Source organism: Pteronotus mesoamericanus, unplaced genomic scaffold (genome assembly GCF_021234165.1).
Source record: "Pteronotus mesoamericanus isolate MK-2021 breed Mesoamerican mustached bat unplaced genomic scaffold, CSHL_Meso_final contig_164, whole genome shotgun sequence".
Taxonomy (NCBI): Eukaryota; Metazoa; Chordata; class Mammalia; order Chiroptera; family Mormoopidae; genus Pteronotus; species Pteronotus mesoamericanus.
In genome coordinates this window covers 11,533,302-11,547,431 of record NW_026555065.1, presented here as the reverse complement: position 1 = coordinate 11,547,431, position 14,130 = coordinate 11,533,302, and the positions used below count along the sequence as shown (strand labels likewise).

Here is a 14,130-nt window from a genome sequence, read left to right as displayed (position 1 = left end):
TACCACCCTCCCAGCCTTCCCCTAGGGCCCAGTTCCAAAATCACCTTCTGTTACAGCATCATACCACTTCCAGGTACTTTCTATTTCAGTTACCTGTTGCTATGTAATAAACCATCCCAAAAACGTAGTGGCTAAAAACAATGATTTATAATTTCTCATGATTGTGTGGGTCGACTGCAGTAATTTGGCTGCATTCATGTAGGAGCTCACTGGGGCTGAACCGTCCAAGGGCACTGAGCCTCCACAGTGTGTCTGCATGTGGCCTCTCATCACAGCGATCTAGCCAAAGCCCGTGTCAGCGTGGTGGCTAGCTCCAGAGACAGCATTCCGAGAGGACAAACGCTAATGTGCAAGTCTCCTTCCATCATGCTTGTTAATGTCCCTTTGGCCAGTTAAATCACATGGTAAAGTCCAGAGTCAGCGTGGGAGGGAATGTCAGGGGCACGGACACTGGAAGATGTCATTTATTGGGAGTCATTGTTTACCACATTCTCCAACTTTGTCTGAACCGTTTTTTCCCTTGTTCACTATACTGAACTTACACCATGTTCTTTGACACACAAAGATGTCTTCCTTGCCTCGGTCTTTGTTTTTTATTTGGATTACTCTAGCTCTAGTCTTCAAACAGTTGTTTATGTTCGTCCAGTGTCAGCTGAAATGTCACCTTCCTGCCATTACTATCTGTTATATCACCATGTTCCTTTCTTGCAATCTGAAATGATCTCGTGTATGGATTTTCTAACTTGTTTAATTTCTTCTTCCTCCTACCAAAATATAAGATAAGGGGGTCTTTTCTACTTTATTGAAAGCCGTATTCCTAGCACTCCAAATAGACAAAATGCATAGTAAATACTTAATAAATTTTTCTGAAAGTATGATGAATAAACCAATGGGTGGATGAATGAAATACCTAAATCTTAGTGTAAAGAAATTTATAACAAATGTGTCTATTTTTACAAAAACTATTAAGCAACTTTTGACTACTAAAAGCTAGGAGTGATCCAAAACAGGTTTTTTTTGAGAACTGGAATATTGAAAATAAATGATATATTTTAGATTTGCTTCAAAATAATCTGGGGAATACAGGAAAGTGGGTTGGGACACAGGTGATAAGAAACTATGAGCTGATATTTAAATTGGGTTAAAGGTACATGAAGGTTCATTATGCTGTTCTCTTAACATATATTTGTTTGAAATTGCCATAATAAAAAGTTTTAAAGCTACACGTTGATTAATAAGAGATTAAAGAGCATTAGGAAGATTGTGAAAAATTTTCATAACTATGAACTAATTTATTAATATTCCCATTTTTCCTTCTTTTTTAAGAAAGACATTTCTATCCAAATATGATGAAAGGAAAGCATTTTTAAACATCACCTAGAAACGTCATTGGCCAGATGAACTGAGGTTTATTTAGATGTTGCATTTAACCTGTAACAGGTCTCATTTTAAGGTATCCCTGGAACTTTGCATGCAGAACAGACTTCTGTAAAGCAAGTCATTCCCCCATTGGTTTCCCTTCAGTTTTGAAAGCCTGCTCTCAGACCTCCTGTTGATACCTCTGTCTGCTAATGACAGCTCAAGGCGGGAGATGGGAAGTGCAGAAGCCATGTAAGCACTGGCATTTTGCCTTGATCTGGAGCTCAAGGCAGGTATCTGATGCAACAAATTTTTGTGTTTTCTGCCCAGATCAAGAAGCCAGGGAAATCTTGAAAGAGTTTGTTCCACCAGATGCCATCCTCATGCTGACAGCCGCTTTGCCTGGCTCGGATATCAGTCTGGGGAGCTGCTCATCTCTTGGCGGAATTCAACTAATAAGGGACTTCTAATTATTATATATCTTCCATATGAGTGTTAATTTAGGAGAATAGGAAAAATATATGGCTTTGTCCCTAATATCAAGCAGCCTGAAGACTAAAAGGGCCCAGGAACAAGTCCAGTCTTAATGCATTATCTGACATTTTCTACCCAGAACTAGAGGAAAACCATTAAGAGGCTGAAGGCTGCCATATCCTGGGCATTCGCTTAAGGAATCAGGACCTTGGAGCCAAAAGCATCCAGAGACAAAACCTACTCATGAAAATGAGCCATGGAACTGATGATGTAGTTATGTGGGCACAGGCCTAGGTGGCTGGTTTCTAGCAGAGCACGATGTTGCTCTTCCACTCCTAAAGACCCCAGATTTATAACCGGGTAGACCTATTCAGGATGACCATTTTGCTTGGGCATCTCTGCTTCTGGAATAGAGAGAAAGAGCCAAAGATGAATTTATTTTATTTTCTTAATATTATTTTTTGAATTTGTTTTCATGGAAGTCTCTTCTCTGGGATTTGCCCTCACCCAAAACTCACGCCCACACTTCCTGTAATGCTGTCTGGTTATGAAGGTGGTTGGAGGAAGGCCAAGATACAGAAGCGGAGGTGCGAAGAGGAGAAGCCTGCGGCAAAAGAGGCACATGCAGCTACAAGTCACAGTAAGCTGACTGTAAGCATGGGTTGCTTCATCTAATCTCACCTCCCAGGAAGCTACACCTTCTCAGGAAGGCCCTGAATTTGTAGTGGAAAGAGCACTGGGCCAAAGGTATTAGTCTTGACTCAATACTGGCTTTCCTTCCAAACCCTGTTTTTCCATCGGAACAAGGAGGGAGGGGGATTTAACTTCTCTAATATATCAATTCTAAAGACTCAGGAATTAGTAGATAAGTGATGAGATAAAAACTTGGAGCGGGGCAAACCTAGGAGGGGTTCATGGCGAGGGCCCTGAGAGAGCTGCGGCTTTCTGTGGTGGGGGGTGGGGGCGGGGGCAGATATTCAAGAAGGAGGAGGATCTAGTCCTCACTGTGGCTTTTTGGAATAAGTTAAATGAAGGTATCTACCACAGTGCTCAATGAATACTAGTCTACTGCTCTCTCTTTCTATATAGGTGAAGCCCACCTTCCTTAGGTAGGACCCCCTCACCCAGACAAGAAAGAGAAGCACTTCTGATTTGCAAATGCAAACAAATGCCTATCTCAAGACTTTCTTTAAACAAGGACTTTTTAAAAATTAAAATATAATATATATTATATTAAATTATATTTTATATTTTATATAAACTCTCAGGCAAAATTAAAAAATATATATTATATTAAAATGTAATTATATATATATTAGCGTAGCATAATTATGCAAAGATCGCAGTACACTCCAGTCACTAAATTAAAAATAAAAATATAAAAAATATTTTTACTGGAATTCAGGTGGATCTGAGAATGTTCCTATTTATAAACTCACACAAGAAAATAGTAGCTGAATCAAAGATTTGTTTAATGCAAATATTTGGCATTCTGCCAGAAAGACCATAAGGCTATTGTCAAATCAGTTAAATTTCTGTTACAAGCAGTAAGAGAGGCCATCTGCTGTAGCTGGCAAAAAAATTAACATATTTCAAAATGCAAACACATCTCAGTCCTTCCCTACAGACCTCAAAGCAGGCATCTTGGCTATAGACGATTTGGATCTAATTTTTAATCCAACGTCTTTAAATAGGCAAGAGATATTAGATAATACATATTCTATTTGCTGTTATGAAGATGACAATTTCTTAGCTTAATACTTTGTATCTTCTTCATGGATACATGAAACAGACTGATAGATCCCTCAGGGGGCGGGGGAGGGGGAGACTGGAAGAGATTAGCCAAAGAACATGTCTGCATATATGCAAAACCCATGGACACAGAGTGCAATGTGGTGAAGGCTGGGGACAGGGTGGGGGTATGGGAGCTGGGGGGAAAGAGGGGAAATAGTGGATATCTGTAATAGTGTCAACAATAAAAAATAAAATTAAGAAAGTGAAAAATAAAATCAATGACAAAAAATACTTTGTGCCTTCTTAAGAATCGCTGTTTGAAAGCGTTAGTAGCAATTCAATGCAGCAAATGAGGATAGTGCCTCTGATATAGACAAATCTTTGGGCTTGTGGCTTTGAGGCCTGCAATGAAAGAGGCAGGGCTTTTAAGGGTCTTCCAATTTCGTGAAGATATGGACACATATATGTTTGTCCAACAATGCAGGGTACTAGCCTAGAGGCTCCTTCAGATAATAGCAAAGGCTTTCCCTCAGATAGCAGTAGTTGAGGTGGATTTTGAAACAAAGTATGATTCATTAAAAAAATAGAAAATAGAAAGAGTGAACAACTTGAGCAAGACTTAGAGGCAGGCATAGGAGTGTGCGCTCTTTTCAGGGAACAGCAAGTAATTCTGTTTGTCTGGATGCATTTGGTAAAATAAAGCTCAAAAAGTTGTGTGGGAACAATGGTAGACATCTGTTATTTTTGTTTTGTTTTGTTTTTGCCTGGCTTCGGTTCCCCTTCTTTTGGAAACAGCTCCCTGTTTCTCCTGTAGGGAAACTATCCCTGCCCTTTTTGCAGCTCATGCTACTTGAACCTGTGCTATGCCATGCATACCATCCGAAGGAGGTTGGAGCTTAAGTTATATATTTTAAGTATCTCATTTGATAAAACAGGGAATCACAAAAAGCTTTTTAAAAAAAAAATGTTCAAACAATACAGAGGTTTAAAAAATCTATAGAAACCCCATACCCAGACTAAACAATTACCAAGATTTTATTATTCTTCCCCTGTCTTTTACCAAAGTATTTTAAAGTAAATCCTGGACACCTTGTGTTTTCCCTTCTACATATTTTAGTATGCAACACTAAAAAGTATGGACATTTTCTTACAAACAAAATGTCATTGTCACACCTAAAGATTCCTTGTGGTTGGCTAACAGTCCACATTCAAATTTCCCTGATTATCTCAAAAATATCTTTTTCTGCCCTGGCTGGTGTGTCTCAGTGGATTGAGTGCTGGCCTGGGAACCAAAGGGTCACCAGTCCTATTCCCAGTCAGGGCACGTGCCTGGGTTGCAGGCCAGGCCCCCGGTGCGGGGGGTAAGCAAGAGGTAACCACACATTGGTGTTTCTCTCCTTCACTTTCTCCCTCCTTTCCCCTCTCTAAAAATAAATAAATAATCTTAAAAATTTTTTTTCTGCTGATTTGTCCGAATCATGTTCTAAACAAAGTCCATACATAGCATGTGGTTTTTCTATTTAGCTCTTAAGTCTTTTTTAACCTGTAGCAGCCCTTCCCATCCCACTTTTTTTCTTTATGCCATTGATTTCCTGTGAAAACCGTGTCAGTTGTTCCCGAAAATGTTCCTGATTCCAGATTGGCCTGGTTGCATCCCCATGGTGTTACTTAACTTGTTACTCTACCTCCTGTATTTCCTGTAAATGGATATTACCCAATGTTTGCTTGTCCCACATTTAGTAATAGTAATGCTAAGATAGATCAGCGGGTTAAGGTGGCAGTGGCCTGATCCTTCCACTGCAAAATTTCTTAGCCGTCTACTACCTAGCAATTTCATCCACTGATGATCTTTGTCTAAATTCTATTTCATTCGGGATTATAAAGTCCCGTCACCTGGGTGAAGAATTAGAACTTGGGCAGCCACCCGCGAAGCCCTCTGTGTGTCCACTTCCTGGGATTTTTATGGTAATCACTTCCTTGCTTTTCTTTATATTTAATCACCCAGTGTGTATCCCTAAACAGCATACTTTAGTTTCTTTATTTATATTTTTAAAATTTAATGTAAACTTTAATACAACTTTTTTAAAAAAGTCTTTTACATTCTGCAGGTTCCCTGTCCACTGTCTGCCGATGACCCCCCGCCCCCAGCCCCACTGCCTTTCAATGTATGTGTTAAAGACACTTGATTGTTTGATCTATTGAGTTTCCCAAACTCTGGATTTTACTGATTGTATCCCTGTGACACACTGTTTCATGATCTATGCACTTTATGTAAATCAGGAATTGGATCTAGAGACTCAATTAGAAATCAGTATAATTTTTGGAGGCAAGTCTACTTCATTGTGAGTTGCATTCTTTTGTTATGAGACCCTTTATGTCTGTTTGCCTCTTTTTATGATGTTGGTAGCTATCGACGTCTATTGTCTGTGTCAATTGAATTCACTAGAGGTTGAACAATGATGATATTCTAATTTTATCACTCCCTTCTCATTTTATCTAGACTATTTCTCCCTAGAGCACCCCCCACATATTGTTTGGTTATCCAGGGGCACAGCTCACATAGGAAAGACAGGAACCAAAACACCATAGAATTAGAATATCACACAGTTACCATTTGCACTGTCTTGTATTATACACACACCAGTCTCAGCAAAATCTCCCACTCTACCATCACCAATATTTATTGAAAAAGTTTAAAAATTGAACAAAAATGCAAAAAAAATCAAATATAAAATAAAAATTTAAAGAATTGTTTGCATATATTCTCTTCATTTCCTTTAGTTGTATTTTATCTACATTTTCAGAGCATATGTCCAATACATAGTATATGCTTTCCTCTTTGGCTCTCATGTAGTCTTGGTTTTACAAGTAAACAGGGATTTAATGCTCACCACCAGTCAGTCTATGGGTCAACACCTCTCCAGTTCTTTGGACATCTGAAGTTTGTTCTCTAGCAGATTCTTTAGGAAACAGGCAAGGACACAGTATCAAATGGCTGTGTCCTCACAGTGTTTCCAAAGAGGATACTGTCAAACTTAGAGTTTTTTTGCTACCTTGATAGTTGAGAAGTGGTAAGTTGGGATAGTTTTAATTTTTATTTCTCTTATTATGAGTCAGACTGAACATTTTAAATGTTTAAGGATCATTTCTTTATCTGTGAACTGGCCCTTCCTATCTTTTGTCCACTTTTCAATCGGTTTATTGGCTATCTCCTTTCCCCCATTTTTAGGAGCTCTTTATTTATTAGGGTTATTATCCCTTTAGTACGTGGTATGGATTACAAATATCTTTTCCTACTTTGCCATTTGTTCTTTGGCTTCTGGGGATTTTGACAAGTGACTATAGTATGTTTCATACTTTATATGGTTAGGCCCTCAAACTGTTTTTTCCCCAGATAGAACTTTTTTTTGGGGGGGGCCTATAATTGTTTATGTTCTCATTTTAAATGTATATTCAACTTGTGTGGCTCTAGAAAAAAATCAATGACAGTTTTTTGGGGTGATCATTTTAAATTTATCAATTAAGGAGAATTGCTATGTTTATCATATTGACTCTTCCCATCTAAGAACATGATTTCTCATTCTATTTGCTCTGGTCTTCCTTGTCTATTTAAATAAAAGTGTCTTACACATTCTCCTTCTATAACTTTTCCATGTTTCTTATTAAGTTCATGCCTGGATACTTTACTTTTTGTGTTGCTAGCATTAAAAGGGCCTTTTCTTGCATTATGTCTCCTAGTTGTATTGTTTCATATATATACTGTTTATATATATGAAGAATATTGACCTCTGAATATCCAAGGCTTTTGAGTTAAGGATTTCTATGGTGCCACTGTACAGAAATTATCAGAGAAATGAGTGATAACTCAGTATTTCAAGCGAGAATAAATCAATGTATGAGGGTAATATAAGGAGGGAAAGGAAGAAATAGAGAAATATGTATCTCAAAGGTGTATGACTTGGCAACCAATCAGATGCTGAGGGGAGGGTGAAGGAGAGGGCAGTGGGTCACTGCAATGAGGGTGAGCTTATCAAATAATAGAGGACACTTAGCTTTTGAGACTGAAAGAGAGAGTTCAAATCAGAGAATGTGGATTTCAAAGCCATCAGGTAGAGCTGCAGGAATGTTTGAAATGACTAGGGAGAGAAAGAATAAAAAGAGACAAGCCATTGGTAGGAGGTCAAAGGATTTCTATATTTAAATAACAGGCAGAGGGTGCTAATCCCTGAAAGAGACCAAGGATGAGGGGTCTGAGGTAGAAAGTGAATCAGAATACAGAGTTACAGACATCAAAGGAATAGCGTTACTGGGTTTACCAATTATAAAATCACCAGTAATTTTTGAAACAGCCATTTCAAAACTTTATCAGGGTGAGATAAGATTGTGAAAGATTAAGTAAAGGTCATATCGACTAGGGGTGGATTTGTGTAGGAAATTTAAACTGCGTATTGCAAACATGTGAAGTCCAAATAAAAGGGGGTCTCATGATGTAAATAATCTATGTAGGTTTCAGTTAAACAAACATGCTTAAATGACAATAGCTTGGCCTAAAAATTAAGTTTTATTAATAGTTATTTTTATTATGGCCACATACCCAAATTCAAAGTTCAGCCCTCTGCCTACGTATACATTCTTACTTTACCTCCTGACAGATGTGTGTATATGTGGCGGTTGCAGGGGAGGTTCAAGTCAAATGCCACATTTAAGTGCTGGAAAGAATAAGAACTTTCCCCACTCTTTCATAAATGTCTGTCCTTTTCTGTAGGCATTTATAACACTCCTAAGAGTGTATACTTAGGGTTTACAAAATATTTTCATAGCTCACGTTAACTTCACAAGATTCTGGGAAGTAACCCACCAGAACATGGATCATTATTCTTAATAAAGTGCAGAAAGGGGGAAAGAGTGACAGAACCAGGTCTAGATCTCAGATGTTCTTGACTCCCAGCCTCCAGGCATATGTTGTGAATCAGAGTTAAATGTAGGAAATGTTTTTTCCAGGTATTTTAAGCATAAAGTGACTTACTGCAGGGAATTAGGTGCTTATACATACGTACATGGAAGAACAAGTTTTAGACTGTGCCTCTAGAAATGACTCCCAGGACATAGTAGGACATCAGGGGAATTAGTTCATACCTGGAATCACTGGAGATCAGGAAACCAGATCAGGAACTTTCTGATACGGCTGCTGCTATCTCCACCGCCACGACACGACTCCATCTTGCCATTCACAGGACCGGTGACTCGGCACTGGAACACGGACCCTTGATACCTAAGAATCTCAAGAATCGACTCTATAACACTGCTCCTCAAACACTTTGTCACTATGACCTTGCAAGAAAGTCATCAAAAGGAGGTAGAAGGATAGCTTCTGCTTCCTTTTCATCCTCCAAATCTTTCAGGAATGCATCTAATAGAGGAATGTAACTCATATCCACAACACAAGCTGTGAGGAAGTCTAGAAAATGTAGCTTTTGGCTTCCCAGGATCTGCATAGCAGGAAGAGGCTGAGATGACATTAAACCAATCCACAGTATTTGCTATAGCAATTTTTTTGTCTTCATTCAAGATGTTGGCACAAATAACTGTGTCTGAACCATGTGGCCCAGCCCTAGAAAATGCTCTCCAGATGGATATCATTGCTAAAACTTTCCCAGGGTCATGCTTATCATTGGCAAAGCCAGGACTTACACCCTCGGTCTGACACCAATGACCAGAATGCCTACATAGCCTTTCAATTTGATTCATTAATTCTCTTTATTTGTTTAGGCAACTTATAACCCACCCAGTTTTATCTTTCTTCTTTGAGGGAGAACCATGAAACAGCATTCAAGTGCTGCGCTAAATTCAAGGTATTATAAGATCCTCTCCTGATTTACCAATGCCAACGAAAAAGATGCCATTCCAATGATGGGGAATCTATGATTGTCTAATGATCCTTGTGCTAATCTAACATTCCCCACAATTGTTTAAAACCTTCTGGAGGCTATGTTGGCTAGAATTTGAATTTGTGGGCAGAGTTTGAGTATAGCACTTGGTGGTCTCTCTTCTGTTCAGCTTCCTGTGGGCGGTAAGTTCAGGCTGAAAACATTTAGCAACACTGCCTCCACAGAGAATAGTCACCACACTCACGGCAGGGCTTTTGTGCTCACTAGTTCGGAGGCCCCAGGCAGACTACAAACTGTGACAAAAGGTGCAGGGTGTCTCGTTGGTACAGACTGGATTCATCATAAATTTATGTCAAGAACTCCAGATCGTGTTTCAGCCTTCTCCCGCAGATCATGAAAAATACGGTGGGGATCCACAACACCCTCATAAACAGCATATTGTTACCTGAATAAAAAGTACAAAAAAAAATCCCTATCGGGGAAAAGATGTAATGAAGATGCTTGGATTAAAAAGAACCATATGCTCCTCAAGTTCACAAGAACATCTTTTCAGTGAATGGAAAACTCTAAGTGGTTAAACAGTTGATAAGAATCAAGCTCCTAGGTTGCCAGAAGGACCTCCTACAAAAGGGCACAAGGCTCACAGGTGCCACAAGAGCCCTGGGGCGTTAGTAATGTGGTGGCATCTAAGCCTCTAAACCAGGAAGCAATTAAGTCCTAATGCCAGAGCTGTTTCAGAGTAAAAAGTAAAAAATTACTTTTATTTAAACATGGTGAGAAAAATATATTTGCCAAATATATTTTAAATGCTAAAAAAAAAAATTGAATGTGTCTAGTAATTATGACTTAACCCAGAAATTAATTTCTCTCATTTAAAACACATCTGGAGGCAAGTAACTGGGTCTAACAGGGGAAGCTTCCCTCAGTCAACAGGGCCTCAAGCTCATTCCATATAGTTGCTTCATCATCCTCAGCCTGTGGCTCTACCTCAAAGTTCAAGGTAGCCTATTAGAATTGTAGTCATCAAATGTGCATTCCAGACAGCAGGGAGGAAGGAGGGCAGGAACACTTCAAAGTTGTACACAAACCTTTTGATTACCTTCATTTGGTTGACTACTTGGTTAAGTGGCTCCGCTCAAGTACAAGGGAAGCCGGTAAACGTAGTCTTTCTTGCAGAATGCTAGGAGAATGGTACTGCCGGCCAACAGCAGGCTCTGCTACAGCCAGCCCATTGTGTCCTGCCATTGTTCGTTGTGCATCTTCCTCATTATCTTGCTAAGTTTCAAAATGGCAGGTGCCTTCTCTAGCACCTGGCACAGAGCATGACATATTTTAGGCACTTCATCATTTGTTCAACACACAGCCTAGCTTTTATTTCCTAATGAAAATGTAAAAGTGGCTTTAAAATATGATTAGGTATACATCTAAGAAATGTGCCTATAGAAGCTATAAGACAAACTTGTATTTAGATCTTATTTCTCCCTTGACTTCCAATACTTCAGGTTCTGTACTTCCACGCAGGGCAGGAGGAAAACACTTGAATTCAGAGGAAAGTTATGAAATACAGGTAAAATCCAAAAGCAACAAAATTGAAAAAAAAAATAAGAGGTATAAGAATTGGAGGTTAAAGAGAAATAAAATCCCCATAACAATCAAACTTAATCACAAGTCTTAAATCAGAGCAGAAATTTCGAAGAGGCCACGAAATCAAACTACAGTAGTCTGAACAAATATCTTAAGTATAACCAAATGGTTACGAACCATGTTTTGGGGACAAATTAATCCCAGCTCTCCCTTTTATTAGCTTTTAACCTTACCTGTTAATTTCTGAGCTAAAATTTTCCTTTAAAAGTAATATTCTTTCAGAATTGTTACAATGAGGAAATGAGAATACATAAAAGGCATTCAATACTGTCTACTGCAGAGAGATATTCTTTATATAGTAATATCATTCTCATATTTTATTTATAAAATTGTTTTCCCTTCTTTCCAAAATTAAGTACTTAGAAAATCTGTTTTGAAAACTGTTATTTCCCCCCATTCTACCCTTATAAGCAGATTATTGTTCCAGAGCTGGTCATACACATTTAAAAAAACTTCAGATTATACCTATTGATAAAAAAGCCCACCCACAAGTATGTAATTCTAATTACTGAAAACTCATTGATAGCAATGCGTATCAAAATCAACCTCTACTTTAGAGATTTAAAATCAAAATTTTGGTCTTATATTATGGTGACAGGTGCTGAGGCCATTTGTTTATGGTAATACCTGATTTTTCAACTCAGAGCGGGCACTATCGCAGTTGTTTACAGCAGTAAACAGTGTATCTATAAATGTAGTCTTTACTACGAACATTCTTTTGTCCTGTTCTCCTCAGTGTGAATTCTTATGTTTTTACTTTTTGCTACATATTGTACAATATATGCTTCTTGCTGGCACTTCTTAAAGAACATGTAGTTTTTTTTACAAGACTGAGCACCTCTTAAAAGATAGGAACAAGATTTTAAGTCCCTTGCATCTTCCTAGGTTATGAAACTCATTCAGATGGATGACTTCATGCTCCAGAAAATGGGCCCTCTCCCCAGCTATAAAGGATGAATCAAGAACCTAAAATAGCTGGATTTGAGAGGGGGATTTGACTTTCTTTTGTCCAATGAGACTAAATGGTGGGGGGTGGGGGGTTGGGTGAGAAAGGAGTATCGAATGGGAAATTCTGGGATTTTTTTTTTCCTCTGGTAAGGCTGAGAGTTGCCCTTACCACCTTGTTTGGGATGTATGAAGATATAATATTTGGAGCTATGGCAGCCATCTTGTGACCATGAGGCAATAGACACAAAGTTAAGTTACAGACAATGGAGCACAAACACAATATCTGGTTGATAACATGGAGCCATTAAATGAATCCTGTTGTCTCCAAACTTAAGCTAAAAGTAGGTGGTGTCCTTAAAGTTTTAGCCAGTGTTAGGTTTTCCATTACTTGCAACCAAAAGCACCTCAGGTACTATACATCCCCCAATACCCTCTGATTTTATTACTGGTTCATTATATCCATGGGTTCTTGTTTTGTTCATCTGTTACTGATTATTTAAATTTTTCTTTTACCTTCTGTAATTGATAATCCTAAAATAGTTAATTTTAAATCAACATCTAGGTAGTTCATTACTTTTATCTTGAGTGATTGCTGATAGTCATTCTTAGGATTGGTTTCGTTTTCTTCAAGTACTTTAGAATTTTGGTTTGAGGCTCATCGTGTGTGGAAGTCTTCCTGCTCTTCACCTCCTCCCTTCTGAATCTCTACTCTCTTCTTTCCTGAACTGCTTCTTCTACCACCTGTCCACACGCAGGGCTCCAGTCCTCTGGTGACAGTAGGGCTATCATAGACCTACACAGGTCTGTATTGACAGACAAGTAGACTGTCTGGCTCAGGCCCTGGCTACAATATACTACAGTCTCTACAATATACGTTATTTGGTTCATCTCAGTTTCAAGAGATTTCATATCAAACCCTAGTTTCATTACTCCGTAGGAGTTGAAATTTCTGACCAGACCTACAACTCAGGTTCTGATTTCCAAGTTCAGTACACTTATCACTTGTATTTTTGGTTTGTTTACCTTGCTTTTCAATACTGCTGTGCTTTAAAAATCTTGTCCATTTTTTTGTACTATATTTCAAATCTCCAAAAATATACATATCTACCAGGTACTCCATAGGCTAACATTTTAAAGCAAATGTTTTATGAATGAGCAAAAAGACTTTTTTTTAGGGGGCGGCTGGTGAGCAACATAAAGCTCTATGCCATGTGCCATTAATAAGTTCCAAGTGAACTGCAGAGTTTTGATGAAGAATACCCGTGTGTCCTTTTGGATGAAGAGCAGTGTCTTGGCACTCAACATTCGCAGCAGGGTTTTCCCTTGTACTGATTTTTATCCAGTTCCCCTAATTTCATGAGCTCAAAGAAAGAATGGATCAAGTCTGTTTATAAAACAGTATGCTGTCTATGTAAAAATTGCTCCCGGAAATCACCTTAAGATCCAGTCAGTTTAATATAAAATGTTTTTAATTGATTTTGAAAACATTTAAAAAACAATTTTTGAGCACTTTCAATAAAAAAAGAGAACTGAAATTCTACCGCAATATTCAACTACTGTAGTTTTAGCAGGTACAACAGACAACAAAACATTGGGGAAATCTGACTTTTTGCACTAAATGAAAACATAAAACAGGGCTTGTTTTTGTCATTTATGGTGTAGTTAAGCACATTATAGTACAAGACTCTTATATGAACCTCAAATGCACTGCACAAAACACTTTCCTTCTTTTCAGTTCAAAAGTCAGTGCTTATTGCAATTATATGCAAAATTATTTACTTCATGAAGTCTTATCATGATAAACAGTATGCAAAATGTTTTAAACATCAAAACAATGAAAATAATCTGAGAAAAAGAACATATTCAACAATAACTAAGCAGAATTAGTAAACATAAAAAAGTAAATAACTTGTGAATAACTATGCTTGCCTGGTTAACACTGAACCAGTTTCAATACAGCCAAGAAAAAAAAAGTGGTTACAGGAATACCTAGTACTGTACAAGATAAGTCAATAACACTCATGCACATTTTGTGATCATGTATTAACATGGTGAAGCAAACTAAACTTAATTCTTCCTGCTG

At 38.1% G+C, this 14,130-nt stretch overlaps 1 pseudogene; it reads left to right on the top strand.

Moving 5' to 3' along the window:
* Positions 1-2,367: 2,367 nt before the first annotated feature.
* Positions 2,368-10,176, top strand: LOC129064458 (39S ribosomal protein L30, mitochondrial-like; annotated as a pseudogene).
* The last annotated feature ends 3,954 nt before the right edge of the window (positions 10,177-14,130 follow it).